The following is a 16,466-nucleotide window of genomic DNA, read 5'->3' as shown; positions in this document are numbered from 1 at the left end:
GGAGTAGCCAGACCCTCCTTCAGAGGAGGAGGCTCTGGCAAAGCGAGACTAACCTTACCTATAGGCCAGTAAGCAGTGGGGATTTATATTTGCTAATATGTTGGATTCATGTTAAGACTTTTTTAATTTTTGAACAAACAATAATTTGAAGGCCCCACTGCATTGACTCTGAGGACCCCCTAGGGGTCCCGGACCCCCTATTGAAGATCCCTGCACCATAGGGATAAAGTAATAAACTGGGCATATTTAAAAACAGATCTAGTCAGCAGTGTTGTAGTCAAGTCACCAACTGTCAAGTCTCAAGTCCCCAGTGTTCGAGTCCGAGTTCAAGTCCAAGGTACCAAAGAAGAGTCTGAGTCGAGTCCGAGTTGAGTCACGAGTCTAGAGATTAGCGACTCAAGTACTCCATCATCACTGCCTATTCATATGTTTGTGTGGTATGCCTGTGTTTTTAACTTTCCTTTTTCTTTTCCTTTTTAAACCATTTTTATGGTGACTATAGAGACATTTTTATTTACATACATATAGATATCAATGTTCCTGCTTTGCCCTTTTTACTGATGTTTTGCACTGAGAGGACTGCATTCAATTTCGTTTCACATGTACAGAGACAAAAATAGACTTGATGAATGCTTGAGTCTGATTTAATATATCCTCGAGTCCGGGTCCAAGTCATCAGTGTGCGAGTCCAAGTCGAATCACGAGTCCAGAGATTAGCGACTCCATAGTACTCCGTCACTGCTACCAAGATTTAATAATGCTGACGATTGGCTGTCTAACGTTACATGTCGTAGAGGCACGCAGAAAAAACTCTACGTTACGGCACAAAGACAGCTCAAGTTATAGGAGCTGAAAAAGAAATGGAAATGTTTGTGCTGTAACGTGTAATGTTGTAATCTATTTTTGTTTTCAGAACAACATCGGGGGGGGGGTAAGATCTCCACTTTAGAGCAAAATTTAAATTTTGGTCATCAAACACTTTATTTCCTGCATTCTAGTGATTTTTTTCTGCAACAATTTGTGCCTTTTCTGCATCAAGTTATGTTTCAAATGTCTTTATTTATGTAAATGAAACTACTGTATAGTAGGTTTTTGGGTTGGGTTGCACTGGCCAGTTTTGATTATTGTTGTAACTTATTGTTGTAACCCCCCCCCCCCCCCCCCCTCCCCATTCCCCCTGAAATTACGCCTACGGATACCCAGCCATTGTTCCTACTTTCTTTGCATTCTTCTCCTTTCTTTTAGTATCATTACTGACTCACTTGAGAAGCCTTTTTAAACACCGTGTTCTCATGGATTCCTTTTTAATAGAATTGCACTGAATTTTCATATGCACATTCACAAATTTAAATCTGAGATTTGTCCCTGAGAGTGTGCTGGCCTGGCCTGCAGTGGAGGATCCTCCCAGTCAGATCATGTTGCAGTTTCAGCAGTGTTTGGCTAGGGGATGCCACAGGAACAGCAAACTGCCGAACCACTGCTGCAGTTCAACAACTGGAGTTGACACATGACCCGCCTGAGGCTGAGTCACTAGGTTTGGATTATATTACTAAAATAAAATAAGATAAGATAAGATACACTTTATTAATCCCACACTGGGGAAATTCCTGTGCTACAGCAGCTCAAAAGAAAAATGTACACACCTCAGAATAACACAAATACACATTAATTAGACATAAGAGAAAAAATATATACATAAATGGAAAAATAGAATATAATTAGTTATAATAATAGTAATAAAAAAAAAAGTATTTACACAATAAACAACCTTATATAAACAGACAGTATATAAACAGATATACAGATGAGTAAGGTGCGAATGAATAGAGATGACATATTGCACAGTTGAAGGTGACACAGAGTAATAAATAGGTAAACGTGCATAGTCCAGTGATGGCTCATATTGCAGAAACAGCTAGCAGTGCTACAATATGATGTTGCTAGTTACTAGTCCTTTACTGTAACTTATTTACTCTCTATAATAAGATTTAGAGAGATATTGTGTCAAAGTTTGTCAAGGTTTTTCTGCGCATACTGTAAGTCAACCTTAGGGAGATTACAATAAATTCATTTTTAATTACAATGAATTAATTACAATAAAACAAAAGTATTTTATAAACTACTTGTATTTTGTGTGCAAAAATCTTAATTTGTAAAGTAACTAAAGCTGTCAGATGAATGTTAGTGGAGTAAAAAGTAGAATATTTCTCTCTGAAATGTAACGGAGTAGAAGTAGAAAGTGGCATGAAAAGAAAAGACTCGAGTAAAGTACAAGTACCTCAACATTTACACTTAAGTACAGTCAAGGGCGTAACTTCGGGTTCAACATCGGGGGGGTTGAGATCTCAACTTTTGAGCAAAATTGAAATTTTGAACGTCAAACACTTCATTTTCTGCATCCTGCTGAATTTTTCTGCATCAATTTATAGTTCAAATGTCTTTATTTATGTAAAGGAAATTATAATAGTTTTTTTCCCTATCCCCCCTGTAAATTATGCCTTTGAGTACAGTACTTGAGTAAACATACATTCCACCACTAAAAGATGTTCTGATTTGCAGGGATGTAATTGCTAAGGGGGAAAGGTCAAAATAAATGGAATGGAAAGTATATGAAGAATTAAAAGTGCATATTTATTTGTGTTGACTGAGCTAGTGATTTGACTGCCCCTAAACAGTTTCTAATAGCTGATCTGTGGAAAAAGAAAAAGAAATCTTCTCTCGTCTTTTTCATTTGCAAGATTGTCTGTCAAGGTCGCCAACACATGAAACGTGTTTATTTGCCGTTACTTGCCAAACAAATTTTTAACACATTCAAGCAGAAGTCGTGAAATTTGCGTTTCCCCTTCCAAATCTAAATTTGTCCTGTCTCGCACCACCAAAACATCACCACCACCACCACCACCACTTATCCTCTCTCTGTGGGCTCTCTCTCTCTCTCTCTCTCTCTCTCTCTCTCTCTCTCTCTCTCTCTCTCTCTCTCTCTCCTCCTCTCTCTCTCTCTCATCTCTCTCTCTATCTCTCGATCATATAGATCTCTATGTCTCTATTGAGCTATCCTCTAGCTATTATGACATCGCTATCTCTCTTTTAGCTCTCGATATCCACTCGCTCTCTACTCTCCTCTCTTTCTAGTGTGGGCTCTCTCTCTCTCCATCTCTCCTCTCTCTCTCGATCTCCCTCTACTCTACTCTCTCCCTCTATCTCTCTCTCTCGCTCTCCTCTAGTGGGCTCTCTCTATTTGCTCTATCTCTCCCTCTCCTCTCTCTTCCCTCTCACGCTCTATCTCTGTCTCTCTTCTCTCTCTCTCTACTCCCTCTCTATCTCTCTGTCTCCTCTCTGCTCTCTTCTACTCCGCCTCTCCCATCGTCTCTCTCCCCTCTCCCTCTCTCCTCTCTCTCTTCCTCTCTCCTCCTCTCTCCTCTCTCCTCTCTCTCTCTCTCTCTCCTTCTGTCTTCTCTATCCTCTCTCTGCTCTCCTCTCTCTCCCCTCACGTTTCTCCCTCTCCTCCTCTCTCTCCCTCTCTCTCACTCTCTCTCTCCTCTCTACTCTCTCCCTCTCTCCTTCTCGTCCCTTCCCCACTCTCTCCCTCTCTCTCTCCTCCCTCTCTCCTCTCTCCCACCTCCTCTCCCTCTCTCTCTCCATCTCTCTCTCCTCTCTCTCTCTCCCTCTCCTTCTCTCTCTCTCTCGCTCTCTCTCCTCCCACCTCTCTATCCTCTCTCTGTGGGCTTGTCTCTCTCTCCTCTCTCTCCATCTCTCTCCTCTCCCTCTGCTCCTCTCTCTCTCCTCACTCCTCTCTCCCCCCTCTCTCTCTCTCTCTCTCTCTCTCTCTCCCATCTCTCACCTCTCGCTCTCTCTCTCTCTCATCTCTCTCTCTCTCCCTCTCTCTCTCTCTCCTCTCTCTCTCATCATCTCATCTCTCACACCCACCTCACACCCCACCCCACACCCCACCCCCCACTCTCTCTCTCTCTCTCTGTACAGCCGAGAACCACAACGATCACATAACGCTCTCTATTCCTCTGCGCATCAGGCCCACAGAAAGATAGTAAATGTGAGCTTCTTGCGTGAAATGAACATCCCGATTCCTCAGGTTTGAGCACACTTGTGACGTCGAGATCGACACACACGGCGGTCACAAACTGCATGTTGATTTCCAATACAGTCAATAACAGTTAAAGCTTGTAACAATTTTCAAATTTTAAATGTCTGTATCTGGAGTTCTTTTAAGCCGGCGGGTTCCAGATGTGATACAAACTAGTTACATGTGTCTGCTATTAAATGGTGTAGCTGTAATCTATGCAACCCCAAACAGAAATGCATGGTTTACACTCAAACACAAGTGAAATGTTATAATTTTTACCTCATAGTCCAGATTATATATAATTGTACCATGCCCCGGGGTTAAATGTAACATTATGATATACACGTGGAGTTAATGTATCATGAAATGAGGATTATGACAAAACTTGATATTGAAACTTTTATTCAAAACCATAAATTACTTTTAACACAACTATTGTGTGTGGTTTGTGTTGAGAGGAACCCCTCGGTCGTCTTTCCTTTCAAGACTGCAATTTTGAGAAAGGACATAAATACAACTGGAATTTAGTTTGGGGTAGATGTAACATTTCTAACCCCGATCTTGTACAACTAACCCAGACGATGTCGCCATGAACCAGTTTAATTAGAGCTAGCGTCGCATTGCCAGACCTTCTCCACAGCACTGCGGAGGAGGGTCTGGCTAGTCCACACAGCATTCCAGGATGGGAGGAAAAACGTGCATCATCTTGGGCGGTGCTAAGTGTCAGACAGAGCCACGGTGCCGCTGCAAAACCTGCATGAAAGATATCCATAAACATGATTTAAGTTGTTGAGTTTAACTACAAAGCGGCGATGCTATCACAAAAATAAATGAGGTAAAATAAAAAAACACTTTCTACCTAAAAATGTGTTTTTTCTTTCTAAAATGAAAAACTTGTTCCTGATTGGAGGAAATTGGACGTGTTACAACCACAACTGCCCGTGTACAACTGTCCACGGTCTCCCTACTTAGAACACACTTCAACAATAACATTATTGAATCTAAGTGTATATCTATGATGGACTGTAATTGTCGGAATGTAATGTTACATTTATTTGACACTAATTATGTACATTATGTACATACACGGTGACATCCTTTATTTGCACTTATGTATGTTTTTGGTATATTTTATGTATATGTTGTGTGTGGAGCCCAGGAAGAGTAGCTGCTACATTGATAGCAGCTGCTTGGGATCTGAATAAAGTAAGAAAGGAAGGAATGAAGGAATAACTGGAACAAATGTGTTTTGCAAGTCGACGGTAGGCTACAGGGATAGACATGTTCAGAAATGGTAACTAAAATGGGCAAACACTTTGTCAGTTATTAAATGGTGTGCAAAAAAGCTTTACACCACAGACAGTAGAACAAGTACTTCATGCTTTGTTTTTTTACTGCTCTGTGGTTGGTCCAGCACTCAACAATTAATATAAAAAAATGACAAGTGATTCAGAATAAAGCGGCACATGTGGCGCTCTAATGTGGGTTGAGATCAATGTTGATAAAATGCATGAAAGGCCTCTCATGGTTTAAAGTAAAAATAGATTTGTGTAGTCACTAATGGTTTTTTTTGTACATAATGTTACAAACACACAAAACACCTTTACTTATATACAAAACTATCTTGTAGTCTGATACACATCATTATCCAACAAGGCATGCAGTAGAGGTTGTTGATTTGACATAAAGTGAAACCAAATCAATTCAACGCTCAGTAGGTACAGAGCAATGTGTGAATGGAACTCTCTCCCAACATACTATCAAACAACAAACTATTCAGTATGGTTTAAAAAATCACTAAGAAATATTACCTTCAAAGATATTTCATATTAATATCAATTTAGAGAGATTCGTATAGGGCTTTTCGTTATATCTTATTTGTTTGAAATAGAACTATTCGGCGTAGCGTATTTTTTATTTTATTTTTGTAATATATTTTTTGTATTTTATTTATTTTTGTGTCGTGATTAATGCGTTAACTGTAAAATAGGATTTGTATTTTCAAATGTTGTGTGAAGTAATGTCTTTGTGCGTATGAACAAAAACATGCCTGCGAAATGCCTCAACGCCACATATACATATGCATGAGTCCAAGCTTTAATGATTCTAACAAAATAACTGTTTCAACACCAAATACTCACTTTTTCAAGCAGTGATTTCAGTGATGGAACTACTACCGGTTCCTCAAATGAAGTAAAAGTAGGAAATAAGCTACGAGAATGGATACAACTTAAAGCTATAGTGCGTAGTTCTGTCTCCACCATGAGGAATTCTAAGTAATGACAACAAAACTGTCGGCGCGTCCACATGATACAAGCCTTACGTGATTGTGCACCCCCCAAATTTGTGTGAAGTTATGAAGTATTAGTAAAAAAATTCTTCTCAATTACAGCGATTAAAAATCCTGCATTCAAAACGTGCCTTAGGGGGAATACTACAGAAATATACTTAAGTAGGCTATCAAAAAATAAAAATATTAGGCAGAATGCATCTTTTTTGCCGTTAGCCTATATGTCATAAGAGCCTATTGTGTTTTTATCAATCACAGTACTGCACTAAGTGTAACTGCACAAAACATAGGTTAACTTATATATTATAAATACTATAACTTTAAATAGGGTTGTACATTTTATACGCCACTTGTACAATGTTTGTACATTTCACCTTTGTATTTTCATTTATTTTGAATAGTTTGTATGTATTCTATCCTATATTATAGTCTTGTATATTTGTGCTGTGTGTGTTTTGCGCTGTAGCACTGAAATTCCAAATTGGGATCAATAATGTCTATCTTAATGCCATCTAATCTATTATACTGATGCTTAATGTGTAAGTCAAATGTAGCAGCTTGGTGTATGTAAACCTGTAATCTGCCAAGTAAGTAGTAAGTACAGTCAAATAGTAAAGTAAAAAATACAAATTCGCTATGAATTCTAGGGGATAGAATAGAATAGAATAAATTGATGTTTATTGCCATGTGCACATGGTTACAGGGCGTGAGGTAACTCATTGGAATGATGTGCATGGCTCCTAAAGTCAGCTCTACAAAAAATATAAGAAGGAAGAAAATACAAAAAAATACAGTGAAACGTATAAAGCTTATAAATATAAACGTAGTACAATTTAAAAGACAAAACAGCTGATTAAGATAAATAAAGTTCTAGCATAATGTAAAAAGTGCAGCGGACACATGCACTGTAGAAAAAAAGAGTCTATCAGATATATAAGTGATGGCACTGAGCTGTCACACCCCACATTTATCGTATGGTACAGACGAGAAAACATAGAGTAAACAAAAATAAGAATAATGAATCAGATAAAGTAGCATTAAATGGAATACTTATGGAAGCAACAAGTGGACGCTTAGTATAGTTTTGTCGCCATATGACGTGAAACGCAGCAGTCGGCTCGCCTCTCTCGCTTCACTTGTGGCTCTGTCTCTACTCTCGCCGGACCGCTAGGAACGGGGTGACGGCTTGTTACTGGAAGAGCCCAGCCTGCGGCAGAGTCACTCACCTTCCTGTACTGGATTCAATGACTGAGCCAGACCACAAACACAGAGAGGGAGGGGCGCGGCGAGAGACGAGAGACGTAGACGGAACGCGAGGGAGAGAGCAGCATAGACTGGGTGAGTGAGAGCGAGAGCGAGAGAGAGTAGCGAGATGCGAAAGCTGAGAGAGCGAGAGAGCGCGAGAGAGATGCGAGAGAGCGAGAGGGAGGGAGCTGGCTCTCAGACTTGTCTGCTCATACAGGCAGAGTGAACTGCGGGGGCAGACGGCGTGGATGTGCTGCAGGCACTCGACAGCGGAAAACGCAGCCTCAAAAGGTGTGATTTTGTTTATCGAGCTGTAACGACTCACACAACAAACGCTTTTGTGTCATTTCGCTACCTATCTTTTGGGAGTCGATCTACGGAACTTTTCGCTTAGCCTACTCGGAGTTGGAGAGCCACACACACCCCTAGATGATGCGACAGTCGCGACCCGACTGCAGGGAGCGACTGCCGGTTTGTACACTCAGTAGTCGCTGGATAACACTGTAAACTCGCCGTTGGACTTTTTACTGGATGTGTTCATGAAGCGCTTCGCGAGTTGTGGTCAGTTCTGGTACACCGTGGATGTACCAGGTCAGAACGGAAAGATACTGGTGTGTTCCTGTCGACGAGAGAGAGGATTTACGGCTTCTACAGTGCAGAAAAACATGGAGACTGGAAGTCGGCAGAGCTTCCAGCCTCATCCGGCGACGTTGCACAAACTCTCAAGCAGGTCACCTCAGCTATGTGAGCTCTCTGTGGCGGACGGCGGCTTCTCTCGCCCGGTGGCGATGAGGACATGAGAGCTTCTCTACAGAAGGACGGTGAAGGAGCCGAGCAGGTCTCGCAGCATCTGCCGCACGGTGATGCCGGGCAGCTGTTCATCACCTGTCGGACCGCACCATCGGAGCAGGGTGCGAGACGGTGCGGATGGAAGCGAGACACATCTCGTGCTTCAGTGGCGGCGGGGAGAAGCGACTGTGCCTGCCGCAGATCCTCACCACGGTGGCGGGACTACACACTTGCATGCAGATCAACTCGGTGTGCGACGACGCACATCTACTGCTCCGAGTCGCTACGGACGGACCAGTCTGGAGCATCCTCAAAGTCATGGGGATCCTGCCTTCTCGGCCCATCCTGCGGCGCTCATCACCCAGACGGACCGCCGAGCGGCTCTGCAACGCCCTGATCTCCGGAGGCGCATACCCGCCGCGCTGCAGAAGGAGCTGAGTGGAGGCTCGCTGGAGCTGGAGCTCACGAGAGGAGCGTCTATAAGATGCATTACCCGAGTGTCTCGGCAAGTGCAGCGGCTTGTTCGTGCCGGAGCTGTACACCCGCCGAACGCAGCGTGCACCAATGCATGGACATGCAGACTCATGTACCCTGACGCACAAGTTCGTGGGCACAGCCACAATAGGCATCAGGAGACAGGACTTTGCCACTGGGGCTTTTCGACTCGGCCAGCTGAGGGCGTACATCTCCTCTGGGCACAGATAATCTAGGAACGAGGAGAGAAGGCGTTGCGAGCACGCTACTGGACGAGATCAAGGAGGAAATTTGAGTTCAAGCAAACAGTACAAGGAGGAAAGCTGCGTCCAGGGTGAGTTGGACGTCATGCCTATCTACTGTAACTCACCATGGCACATCTGCATTACTTATTTCTCGTGTGCTTGGCAGCTGCGTGTAGTTCGTTTTCTTATTTGTCCCAGTATCCTCCATCCTCAAGTTATAGCATTCAGCTGTGTTAGGCGTTTGTCTATTGCTTCTGTTATGTCCCTGCTGAGTCTTATCTGATATCATGCTATTGGCGACCATACTCCCTCTAACAGCACAGAGCTGTTTTAAAGTTGCTTTTTAATTATACGAGTATATCCACACATTCATAATGCACTCATATCCAGCAGGTAGGTACCTCCTCAGATGGAACTATGTCTCTCAACCTTTTGGAGGGTGTGTTGGTGGAATAAGAGTTAGGGTTAGAGTTAGGGTTCATGTATCATGCCATGTGTCATGATACATTCAGGGATAAACAACTTTTCTGCAACAAACACATGTAGTGGGAATTTGTCTGAAATAAGGCCCTAAGGCCTGTCAAATCGGACTCCAATTTATTAATTCCCGCGCCTTCTTTCATCGGACTTAAGTTTACCAAAACACAAGGATCAATCTGAGATGAAGACTTCAGTTAAGCAAAGTTTACTGAGAGTCAGAGTTTCAACACAGCTGTGGGTTCACAAAAACAGAGTCTAAGTTTCCCCTAGCAACAGACATCAAGTCGGAGCCCGGTCCACCAGGATCTCGGTTCGAATGAACTCCGATCTAAGCTTTCCCTCTGTCTTTATTCTCTCCTCACATGGGGGTTTCTTCTAGTTTCTAGACAGAAACTATTATTTTCACAATCACACACACCACTGTACTTAAGTACCAAAAGGCTGTATCTGTACTCTACTGGAGTATTATTTTTTTCTCCTACTTCTGCTTTTACTTGAGTACATATTTTCGATGAGTTTGATACTTTTACTCTGATAAATTCTTTATGTGCTGCGTCATTACTTGTTAGGCCTACTGTTGTGAATTCCTCACGCTACGGAGACTGTGTAGGTTACAGTGTGTGTAGTTACGGCTACGTTAGTTACGTACGCTAATTACATAAGTTACGTAAGAAATCCCCGAGATCGCATCGTGTTTCTATTCATTACGGCGGTTGCCTGTTTAGAAGTCAGAGACGATGTAAGTTTGTACTCTTTCTATTTAGCTATTGTTGCAGCAGATGAAGCTGTTTCTGAGTTGTCTCAGTCTGTAATGAGTACTGAATGTTAACCGTTTGACCCTGTGATGTGAAGCTGCTAGTTTATCTGTATTTTGCTAGCTTGCTAAGTCATCACACTTTACTAGCTACTGTGTGATAAGTTTTTTGGGGCTTTAATCGTTACTATGCTGGAGAGGATGTTCATTTTACTTGCACAGTGTGATAATTGTACATTTTATTTCAGTATTTAATAACCCACTGTTGTATCAGATAATAGTAGTTATAACAGCTGTGACATTAATGTACCTTTTTGGGTTTATTTCAGAAACTTCCTTCATATATCCAGCAATATGTAGCTTGTGACTGCCTGTAACGCACCATCTTACTACCAAGTAAAAAGTTGAACTCCACCTGGTGACTCGTGCTCTCTGATAGGAGCCCTGAAGCAGCTAATACACATCAGCCAGCATTCACAGGGTTAAAATCCCAACAATTATAAAAATGTTACAAATCATTCCTTGCACTGCTGCTACAGCAAAAGGAATTGTGAGTGTCCTTTAGGCTAAACATTTGAATTAATATAAACAATATGATATTCAAACTGTTGACTGCTTCCTACATAACACAATACTTGTACTTTTATTTTCAGTACTTGAGTAATACATTTTAAAATAAACTACTTGCAATACTTAAGTACAAAGCATGTTGAATACTTTAGTACTTCCACTTAAGTATGGTGCTTAAAGAGCACTTCAACTTCTACTCAAGGCACTTTTTTTGAGAGAGCACTTGTACTTTGACTCAAGTATAGGTCTCTAGTACTTTATACATGTCTGCTGGTACACAATGCACTCTTATGCCATAAAAGGCTTAAGCTTAACCTTCTATGCGTCAGAGACATTTCCTTGAACGACTTCCTCAATGACTGCACACAGCTAATATTCTACACACATCAAATACTTTTTTTTTAAAAAGACGAGCCAGTGACAGAGGATGAGAGTCAGTAGTCATGTCCATTTACTGTCATTGCATACACGTCGATACAGAGAAACGAAAACAACACAAAACTAGGGATGAACAGAGAGAAAAACAAAAAGATACAAACAGCAAAATTCTCTTTCCTTCACCCGTGTTGTTACACAAACACAAATAAAAGCTTCTAAATCAAATAAGCAGCTGCACTTTTCTCAAACATTAGATACAATTATTAGCGCCACACACCCTGCCGCACTGTTACTTTAGTTGGCACATCGAGACACAAACGGCAACAAATTCAAAAAAGATAATGAAATCAGTGTGAGGTCCTGCTTCGTCACACTGAAATGATATCATTCTCACAATCACAGACGTCGTCTACGTAAAAACTAAGAGAAACCTTTAAAGCCCCCCAAAATGAGCCGAGTTCACGTTTAGCTCGATTTGACTCAATTTTATGTTTTGAATGGTACATTGCTTCAACCTTGACTTACTTTAAGTTAAAGACACAGACTGACTGACACTTTCTCCTTTAATATCTAAAGAAAAAAAACACAAAAGGATGGAGGAAGTGATATTCTATATTTTTCTTATTGTACACAAATCCTGTAAAAAGATCCAAACCAACAATGTGGGCTTGTAGTTAACAAAAAAAAAAGGTATTTAGATCAGGGATGCAATTAATCCAGGATTCGGCTTCGGCTGAATATTGGGCTTTTTGACGGGGTTGGGTTTCTGCTGAACCTTAGAATTTTTTCCCAGTGAACCGAACCCTACGCTTGCACTACGTGCACTACGCTGGTCGACGTAATGACGGCGCCGTTGATTACGGGAAGGTGTTTACGTAGGTGGAGCGTTCAATGCAGCAGGCTGTGAGAAAGTGGAAATGGATCTCGTGAGCAGAAAAAGTGTAGTTTGGCAGAACTTTCAGTCAAAAGAAGGCCATTCAAGTCCAGCTACATGTTCAATTTACAATGCTGATTAGTCTGGTGGTGGCGAGGACCCTAAACTATACACAACATCACCGCTGTTACAACATCTGGTATGAAACATCCGGAAGAATACGAGTTGTGATGAAGGAATCTACAGACAGCAGCCAAAATGCAGCAACTTCAGGTACGGCAAAGGAAGGACAGTCACTGTTTACTTCATTAATGTGTTTACTGTGTTCATGGACTGAGGATGGGACGAGGATTCAGTATTCGGTTTCGGCAGAATCTTAACCAGTGGATTTGGTATTCAGCCGAACCCCAAAAATCTGGATTCGGTGCATCACTAGTTTAGAGCCGGATGAACACCTTGTTGGTTTTGGTCTTTTCATGAAATATGTTGACAGACACTCATAAAAACCATAGAAAACCACCAGCCTTGTGCCTTAGCATTGATTTAACAGTCTTTACTGTGTCATTTTAGAAATGTACCGTATCATGATCCAGACTTATGCGGGTAAAAATCCTTGATTATGCGGCATGTTTTATAAAAAAAAATGCGATGGAATATGCAGGATTTTTATACGATGAAATTGCGGGAATTTGCAAAAATTGCGGGAACTTGCAAAAATTGACGTTTCATCATGGCTTCATCGCGGGGTTTGCAGCTTTTTGATGATGTTCACGTCGCGTAATTACGTCACTTCAGAACGTTCCCATGGCAACGGGGAAAATGGCTGCTCTTGCGTTAAGTAAACGCAACATTTTCTCCAAAAAAAACCCGTTCAATTCAAATCATATGCTCACATAATTGCAGCAGTTTGAGATGTTTTTTTTTCTTTGGTACCTGATTTTTATCACAGAGTGTAAAGTCAGACTTCTAGACACATTCTCCGTGAGACCTGCAGCGGGTTTGGGGCGTTTAGAAGAGTCTCCCGAACTACAAGACGCTGAACACACGTTCCCAGTTTCCACTAGGCTGAAAGAAGAGCCCAATCACGTCTCTGCAACTCAAACAAAAAAAAAGGAAAAATTACATACAAGCGTGCAGACACACTAACAGACACACCCAACACATCCTATGTTAAACATTCGCTGGAATAAAAAATCCAAAAAATTACACAAAACTACATGTTTTATTTTAGAAAATTACAATTCAGAAATTAAAACTAGTAGAAATGTTGAGCGTTCTCAGATTTAGTTAATCATCAGTGTACAGAACAGTACTATGGCAGCGAGCGAGGGGGAGGAGGCAACTTGTTGTACAACTACAGGGGCAGATACAGGTAGCACTTCACGTTACCTTTATTCCAGTGTGGAAATGTTTTGACTTTAAAGGACAATTCCGGCGCAAAATTAACTTAGGGGTTAATAACAGATGTGTACCCACTCTGTCGCTCTCTGGGACATGTTTTCATGCTAATCAAATCTGTGTGTGTAGCTTGAAACAAGCTAGTGCGGACCGCTGATTAGTGTTGGGTACACGTAGGGGTACAGATCAGATTATTGGCATATTATCAAAGATGTTTATCAATATTAATAAAGTTATGAATATGGTTATTAATAACTTTATCAAATCAACAAACAATCAAAACGGGGCACCACCCTGAAACTTCAGGGGCCAATATTGAACTGTGGAATAGTCTCATTTGTCAGTGGAAGGGTGAAATCCGAGCACTGACCTGTGTTTAACCAGCAATTAATACAATAATACACAAATAATCACAAACAACTGCTAATTAACGTATAGTAGAATTTATTAACTTCAAAATTATCAATGGCCAATCAATAATCCTTTGATCAATTAAAACCAATATACGTTTCTTTTAAGTACAACAAAACAAAGCAAAACAAAACAGCATGTGGGAGACCCTCTGTGTGTGTGTGTGTGTGTGTGTGTGTGTGTGTGTGGGTGTGAGAGAGTGAGTGTGAAAGAGTAGGGGGTGACGAGGTGTAGTCTAGCCAAAGACTACAAAAATGGCTACTCTTGTGAGCTGCACAAAACTGTTTCACCCCAAGAGGGCGGTATTGATAGGCTAGGCCTAAGATTAGCCGTTAGCTCATTCAGGCTAAGCTATGTGCTAACAACAATAGGCTAGCTGCTAAGCTAACGTGTCTGCACACGTGTGGCTGACCAGAGGGAGACACAGGAGCGCAGAACTGTGGAGCGGTGTGCGCTCTGCAGTTTATGTGACTCGCTGTTTGACCAGCTGTTCACCTTAGCGCGTGTGTGTAACTAGCTATGTGTTTATATATGTGTGTGTGAGAGAAAGGTTAGAGAAGTAGGAAAGAAAGATATATATATATATATATATATATATATACTTGGATCTAACAGTACCTAAAACTCCTCAGCAGTGGGAGAAGCAGAAAGTAGCATTTACAGCCTGAACAAGCTAGCTACATATTCAACACAACATATCAACAATGCACCGTGATCAGAGTACATTCACAGAATAGATTTGACTCAGCGGTCACAATCCTAGATTAATACATTACATGCGCAGCAGTAGCGCTATATTAATCAGATCACATTAATGGTAACACAAAGTAGCAGCAATAGCAAATTACTCATTAATAAAACACACTATGTATCTCTGCCCAGACGTAAGCCTTCTTACTGTGTGTTCAGTCCGTTTGTCCGTAGGTTTCCACGAAAGAAACGGGGGTCCGTGTCTACTCGTCAGCAGATCAGAGGAAGCTCTCCTTCCAAAAAGAGCAGAAGGAAGAGAGCTAGAGTCGACTTGAGAAGAAAAACGTGTCCGATTTCCTTCTAGAGAACGTGTTGTTCTCTCTGCGGTTTTGAAATACGATGTGTGTTACAGGATCCAGTGGTGTTCTTCCAGAACACCGAGAGATAAATCCACTTTCTGGCGAAAGTGGAAGTTTTGGCACAAGCTTGCGTGCTTCCTGCAGCAACGGGGTTGCTATGAAAGACTGAGATTTCTGTGTGTCATGCTGTAGTGACCAAAGTCACAGGGCAAAAGACGAGAGGTGGGGGGTGACATGGAGTTTTATAGCTCAGGCCACCAGACCTGGCTCCATGCTGGTTTTATGGTACCTCTGAACCAATGGGAGAGTCAAAGTGAAGCTGAACGTGTTGAACCTTATCTGCAGGCCCCTCCCTGACGCCATTTTGCGTCTTTCTTAGCTCCTTTCCTTCATTTAGGAGTTTGGAGCAAGGGATGCGGACTTTACCGTAGGCCAAGATCCTTTGTCTGAAAGACCACATGGTCTCTGGGTCTTTTGTCTTTGAGTCACATGTTGACTGAAAACCCTTTGCTTGAAAAAGATAATGTTTAACCTCCTCGACGGTCCCAACATTAGCTTACAACAATTTATACCACTAAAAAGGCTCAAAATATCACCACACTTCATAATGAGGGTCCCTACATGTAAACCGAAGCATTGACAACATTGTAAGTGTACAGACAGTTTATTAAAAAGATTATAAAGACAGTCACGTTTTCGTATACAGGCGGCCGCCGTCTTGGGAGCTACTGTCTTTATAATCTATCTTTTTAATAAACTGTCTGTACGCTTACAAAGTTCTCAATGCTTCGGTTAACATTTAGGGACCCTCATTATGCTACAGTTGAAGTGTGGTGATATTTTGAGCCTTTTTAGTGGTATAGATAGCGATTTGTTTTTACTTTCCCTGTGCCCCGAATACTAGCGTTGTAAGCTAATCAGCGGTCCACGCTAGCTTGTTTCAAGCTACAAACACATTCGATTAGCATGAAAACATGTCCACAAGTGGGTACGCATTTGTTATTAACCCCTAGGTTGTCCTTTCACCACCGGAAAACTATTGTACTGACACAAAACTCACATTACTGTATCCTTTTACTGAGCAGTTAAGTAGCAGATGTTGCTGTGTATTTTTGACTAAACACTAGGATTAGGGGTGTCACGATTCAACTTTCGAATTTTAAGGTCACACACAATTCAATATAAACCTTTTTTTTCTCAACAGGGATGGCAATTCTGCAGTAAGAGCCACTAGATGGCAGAAGGGAGAAACACTGAGTTTCTCAGAGTTTACAAGGTGCAATTGAATGCACTATTAGTTTGATGAGATGCACATGAATGCACCATGGAGTCCCGTTGAAACCCACAAGCTTTACATTCGCTGTTTGATTCCATTACTCTCTCACGGGGAAGGCTAAATTTATGTTGCCACGCGGTGACGTCAGGGAA

Source organism: Sander lucioperca, chromosome 12 (genome assembly GCF_008315115.2).
Source record: "Sander lucioperca isolate FBNREF2018 chromosome 12, SLUC_FBN_1.2, whole genome shotgun sequence".
Lineage (NCBI taxonomy): Eukaryota > Metazoa > Chordata > Actinopteri > Perciformes > Percidae > Sander > Sander lucioperca.
This window is presented reverse-complemented; position numbering follows the sequence as displayed.